Source organism: Drosophila takahashii, chromosome 2L (genome assembly GCF_030179915.1).
Source record: "Drosophila takahashii strain IR98-3 E-12201 chromosome 2L, DtakHiC1v2, whole genome shotgun sequence".
In the NCBI taxonomy this organism is placed as follows: Eukaryota; Metazoa; Arthropoda; class Insecta; order Diptera; family Drosophilidae; genus Drosophila; species Drosophila takahashii.
The window spans coordinates 2,302,269-2,308,388 of NC_091678.1; the positions used below are offsets into that span (position 1 = coordinate 2,302,269).

General features: G+C 39.9%; 1 protein-coding gene across 1 annotated transcript in view; it reads right to left on the minus strand.

The window, feature by feature from the left end:
* Drgx (Dorsal root ganglia homeobox) overlaps positions 1-5,841 on the minus strand; it is a 34,735-nt gene extending 28,894 nt beyond the window's left edge. Inside the window, exon 1 of the mRNA XM_017151663.3 lies at positions 5,274-5,841. The gene's annotated coding sequence lies outside the window, so the exon portion shown is untranslated. The remainder of the gene's footprint in view (positions 1-5,273) is intronic.
* Between the last annotated feature and the right edge of the window lie 279 nt (positions 5,842-6,120).

The following is a 6,120-nucleotide window of genomic DNA, read 5'->3' on the forward strand; positions in this document are numbered from 1 at the left end:
TCTACTTAAATTGCCTACTTTTCGGCTGACCCTAATTGTCATCACCTGCGAATTTGCCCACCTGAAATGGAGTTGTTGTTGTTGCCGCTGCTTCTGGTGTTGCTGTTGCTGCTGCAATTGCAATTGGTGTTGCAACTGTCGCTGGCCACCAGCAACTGGCGACGCCAAGCCAAATGCAATTATCCAATTGCACGAAATGCACTTGGCAATGTTTGTGGCCTAGACAATGCAACACAACTCGCTGTGTGTATGGGTGTATCTGTGTGAGGGTGTTGGCGCGAGTGTGTGAGTGAGTATCTGTGTGTGGATGGTGGAGCAGCACACGCGAAATTCAATTAAGTGCGCACTAAACAGCGCAACGATTTCGATTTGACTGCAGTCCCTAAAACACCAAGCAAAATCGCAGGGAAAAAGCGCTAAGCTGAGAAAAATATTGTACAAATATTTTAAAGCTAAAACCAAGAAATGTTTCTTGTAATTACTTCTTTAAAAGCAATTGATGATTTCTAATAGATAACTAATATATTTTACAGCCCATTTTTCTTTAACTTTGGTCCTTCGAGCCGGATATTAACTCAATTTTTATTAAACTCGAAATCATAGATTGTTAATTTTCTTTCAGTGCAGGGAAAATGGATGGAAAATGCTGAATAGGGAGAGGGAGGAGTCGTGAAAGGGCTGGCAGATTGGTGGAAATCTGTGTGGTAAGCCTTTGTTGTCCAGTCGGCGCTCGGACATGGGGTTTAGTAATGGAAGCTTGCGCTAGTTTCTGCCACGAGCCGTCGCCAAAAACGGGGAAATTCAATCAGAGCGGGAGGATTACGATTTGGAGGGGACTTTACAAGGGGGCAGTGTAGAAGCGAAGCGGATGTGGATCCAGTGTTCGCACAATTGCATTAGGTGGCAGAGAGAAGTTGGAGGAGACACAGCTTGAAAGGTCGGAAATGCAAGGGAATAGGGCTGTTGAACCACTCGATTTAATGACAATTAGAATTGTCTTTTTCATCAGGAAAGAAAAGAATAAATGAGAAACTCTTGTTTATTTATTTGTTTATTTATTTAAAAAAAAAAGTCAAATTACTTTAATAACTTCCCAAAAATGTTTTTTATCTTTCATGAAATCAAAGCTGATTTCGATTTCATTTCCATAAGCCATCCCCCCATCTATTGAGTTGTGCCATCTGAGTGCCTGAAGTCCGCAAAATAAAATATACGAAATTAACTCAAAATTAATTAAAACGCATCAGAATATAATGCAATTTGCTGCAGCGGCAGAAGCGACAACTGCTGAGGGCATTATGCAACAGCTGCAGCTATAAAAAGTAATATAAATATAAATTAATAATGTCACGAATGACAACAGCAACAACAACAACAACAACAACGGCGAAGAGACAAAACGAGCAATTGCATTAATTGAGCAAACAACAAAGTGGGAAATGCAATGCGTCTGGACAACGGAAAACCCAACAACATTGGAGGCACATGAATATGGATGAGTCTGCTCTGGACTCCAATGCCAATGCACTTTCCATGCAACAAATGCATTTCGTTGCGCCAGCAAAATTAAAAAAAAAAAGCACAGAATAAAACGAGGAGCGGGAATTATCAACTGTCGCTTGATTAATTTGAATTAACCAAATTAAAAATGGAAACACAAGTCAATCAGCGAGTGCAACACCCAGAAGCGATGAGTTTGGGGAAAACGAAGGGGGTTTGCAGATGAGGAGAATATAGTAAAGTCATATTTTGTCATTTGGATTTTACTGGAAATTCAAATTATTGAAGGGTTTATTTAAACAAGAGCAAACAAAAAGATTCAAAATTTTCTAATCTTCCAAAATAAACAATTTAGGAATCAGTCCGGTTCAAAACTTTTTTTATGAAATGAAGTTATGAAATAAACAATGTCTTAGTATCCCAAGGATCTGGCTTTGATTTAATAAAATCATACGTTTGTTAGTTTTGTTAAAGAAGTATTGAATAATTTAAAAAAAAAGAATCTTTCTATTGTAAGAATTAAATGATTTTTTGTTATAATGATCAGATAATTATACAAAATTTTATGTCATTTGCTGAAATTTCTTCGCTATAAATCAGATATTTTTGTGAAACATTTTTGAGCTCAAACCTTTTGAAGGTCGGACTAACAGCTGACCACCGACGACCTCCTTTTGTTCAGGGGCAGCTGGACTAATGGATTTATCGGTCGCTTGAATCTCGGTTCGCCAAATCGCCACTAAACGAGTCGAGCTGAGATACAGATTCGCAAGAGTGTAGTGCACACTGGAAAGTGGCATAATTCGCAGCCAGACCAGACTGCACACTGCACTGTATGCTATATGGTATCGTTTGGGTATCGTAGTATCCATGGGCATATCCACGTGCGCATCCCTGCTCCAAAACCCCGTCCCGCTGGCGTTAGAGCCACTTAAACGCATTTGCGAAATTGCCTACCGCCCACCCACACACTCGTTTAGAGCTCTCTCTCTGTCTAGTTTTCCTAGTTTCTAGTTTTTTGTTTGCCCCAAACCGAAAGCGCGATAATTTCCCACTGAGGTGAGATGATATGGAAATTGGGGGGCCGGCCAGCAGGAGGAGGTGGCAGGAAAACGCTCGGCCAGCGATGAGGTTATCACTTTTGCCACCGAAGTAAAGTGCATCCGTTTTTAGAACTGTCCGTCTGTCCGTCCGTTTGTCCGTCCGCCTGTCCGGCATAATCAAACTAAACTGGCGCAGTCTGCCACTGATGATCCAACTTGGAGTGGGCTTTGATATGAGTACGTTGGAAACAGTGAAGCCTCTGTGAGCAGAAAGGATTTTTAGCTTTCTTAGATTAATATAATATTTTTTAAAATCTTTATTCAGAATTTCTTTGTAAAATGTTGACATTCTTATCTTTTACAATTTAAGAGATCTCGAAAGTGGAAAATCCTATACAAATTGTCATTACTGTCCAGTCAAACTATTTGCATATGCGCCCCATCTAAGTATCCCTCTTGATTGCAGTTTTGGTCGAGCGTTTTCTTTTTTTTTGATTTTTTGCTGGTTTTGTTTTTGTCTCGCGGCGCATTAAGCGAATTTGTGAGGTTCGAATTTGATTGTGTCAATTGGCTCGCGCCTAGAATCAGGGAATCAGAGCCTCAGCGTAAATCAGACCGAAATGATGCCGTGGCATTTGTGTGCAGAGAGCCACCCACCAACAAATCAGCGCCTGAAAATTGCACTGCAAAAAATTTACGTAAATTAAATTAGCAAGCCATGATGCACCCCCGCCAGTTTTTCGTGACCAAGTGTCGCCAATTTACCCAAAACTCGAAAGCAAAACAGCAAAACCGATTTCGAAAGCAAACCCTTCAATTTGTGTGGCATGCATATGTGATATATATATATGTTTATGATATATACCAGTCTTCGGGGCGCCCGCATGGGGAGGAAAATCTGTTGATCACCCCTGCCCACTTGGTTTTGTTGTTTTTTAAATATTTTGATTGAATTTTCTGTTTAATTAAAGCAAATTGTTTTGTGCATTTCATTTGGGTTAGGGGACGAGAGGTGTTGGTACAGAGCTTTGCGGGGGGTCGTCAAGTGGTTGAGAAACATAAGGGAGAACATTAATTTGGATAGGGAATTTCCAAGAGAACGTTGACAAACTTGCATGAGAATAAAAAAAATTTGGAAAAAGTACTGATCATTAATTTGCATTTTATTTTTTAATTAAATTATTCTCAACAAATTAAGTCAATAAAATATTTTCACAATTGATTGTTTCCCAATTTTTATAGTTCGATAACTCTACGATATATTTGGTATTTAATTTACTTTACAAAATTTGAATATTTAATATATTTTACTGATTATAAGGAAAATTTATTTCATTAAAATATCTTCTCAAAATTCCTAATCCTGATATATGTCTAATTTGCACATTGAATGCCCCTATGTGAGTGAGTGGGCCCCAATCTATCCATCAATTTGGCCCATTTACCAATTCGATGTTCAATTCAATCAAGCAATCAATAAACATGGCCGAACTAACCTCCTTCAGACTAACGTTCTCTACGATAATTCCATTTGCTAATTTAAATATACGAAATTGTATTTTATTTGTATGCGCTCCTATATTCCACAGCTCCTGTTTAGCCCCCTTTCAGCACCCATTTCACCGCATTTGGACCCCCCTTTCTCCCCACTTTCCCCACCATGCATGTTTCCCTAATTGAGTTGAACGAATCGAACAAAACTTGGCGACGAATGGAAAAATCGTTCGTCAACTCCAATTGACTCCTCTGTGGATCCAGTACTCGCCCCTCGTAGCCCCGACCCTGTCTACCACCCACAGGCCCCATTTTTGTGGGCGTGGCATCCAGTGGAGCGTTGAACGTTTGCATGGCTGCCAATTAATTTGCGGTTGATCAATTTAATTTGAAACTTCGTTTTCTCCCCGCTTTTTTTTTTGGTTCGCTCTTTGGCGAATTATTTGCCATTGATTTTGTACCCTTGTTCCCTCTCTTTCCCGCACACGGCGTCCATGAGCTGTCTCCGCTTTTTTTCCTCTCTTAATTATCATCAATTATTCAAACTGCATTTGCGGAGTGATCAACTTTTGGTCTGTCTTCAATTAAGCGGCGAGTTTTTACCCCGAAATCCCCCTTTCCTTTGCGAATGGAGGCCATATCCACTTGGATCCTTGTTGCCGAATCCATTATGCATACTCCAATTTGGGTTTTAATTCTTTTTCGCCACCGAATCCTTGGTTTTTTCTCATTTGCGCCTCAAGTGTTCACGGGTTTTGTGCGATTTCTCACAGGAAAGGCATCGGTACAAACACTTTTGCCAGACACTCGCACAAAAACTCAGACATGAGCCAGGAAACTTCAGGATTCGGGACACTCAAAAGTCGAGATTTTTATCACATTGGAACTCATTAGGAACTCGTTCCTTAATGCAAATTAAAAGCGTCTAAATAAATTATAAGCATAATGTGGTGTGTTGTGAATGTGAATTTAAGGATTTTCTTTTGAAATCAGTCTGGGTTTTGAAGGGATTCAAACACATCATTTCTTATCCTCAATTATAATTTAATTTAATGTGAATACCTTTATAAATAATTGTGAATGAATTATATTATAACTTTTTTTTATACCATCTCTCTTCAAATTAAGAAATTATAGAACTTTCAAGATAACATATAGTTATAAATCTGTAATCGTAACTTATAATTATCCAGGCTAAAATGTTTCGAAATTTTCATATCCCTTAGCTCAACTTACCTTATTACCGTCCGTGAAAATTTTGGCAGCAATACTTCAAGCGTGTCCCAGAAGAAAATCCCTTGTCGCTGCTGGTTTTGTTTTTTAGCCTTTTAGCTCTGTTTGAGTTAAACTTTTTCGCAATTTTCACAGCACGAACTCGCGTAAGACAAAGGTGCGAAAGTTTTCTCGAGCGTCTAAACACTTGGCAGGAAGTTTTGGCCAAAAAGTTCTCAGCGAGGATGTGTGCGAAGGAATCACAAAGGATGTCGGCGAAAGTTTAAGATTCCACTGCAAATTACACACTCAATCTGAGAGGTAATAGGCCGCAAAAAAGTAGTTAGATTTGGGTTGGGAACACACACTGGGATGAATCTTGAAGTCTTAGAGAGGGATTTATTGTTAAGGATCTCGAGTTTTTCAGGATCTTGATGTTTTCAGGGTTTTCGTCAACACCGATTTGCCGACGGAAAAGTTTCCTTTTCAGATATCAAAGTGTCATTTAATCCAATTTCGGTATTACGTATTTTTTCGGGGACTTTACTATCGTCTATATGGTGATATATTATAGGATCGTATCGAACCGACCGCGTGGAACGTCAGAATGCGAATGATCTAACGGTGCTTGTGGCAGTCGCAACGTCGACAGCGCAGTCGGCTGCAAATTAGATCCGCGTCGGCAGAAAGATGGCTGCGGGTGGGAAAGAGAGAGGGTGAGCGAGTGAGAGAGGAGATGGGTGAGGGCGAAGGGAGGATTTGTTTTTGCCCCTAAGCGCCGCCTTTGCCATTTCCCGTTATTTTTGCCCGCGCAGGCGCCTCGCAGTCAGCAAACCAAAGCACAGTTATTTCGAGACACGTATACCCATCT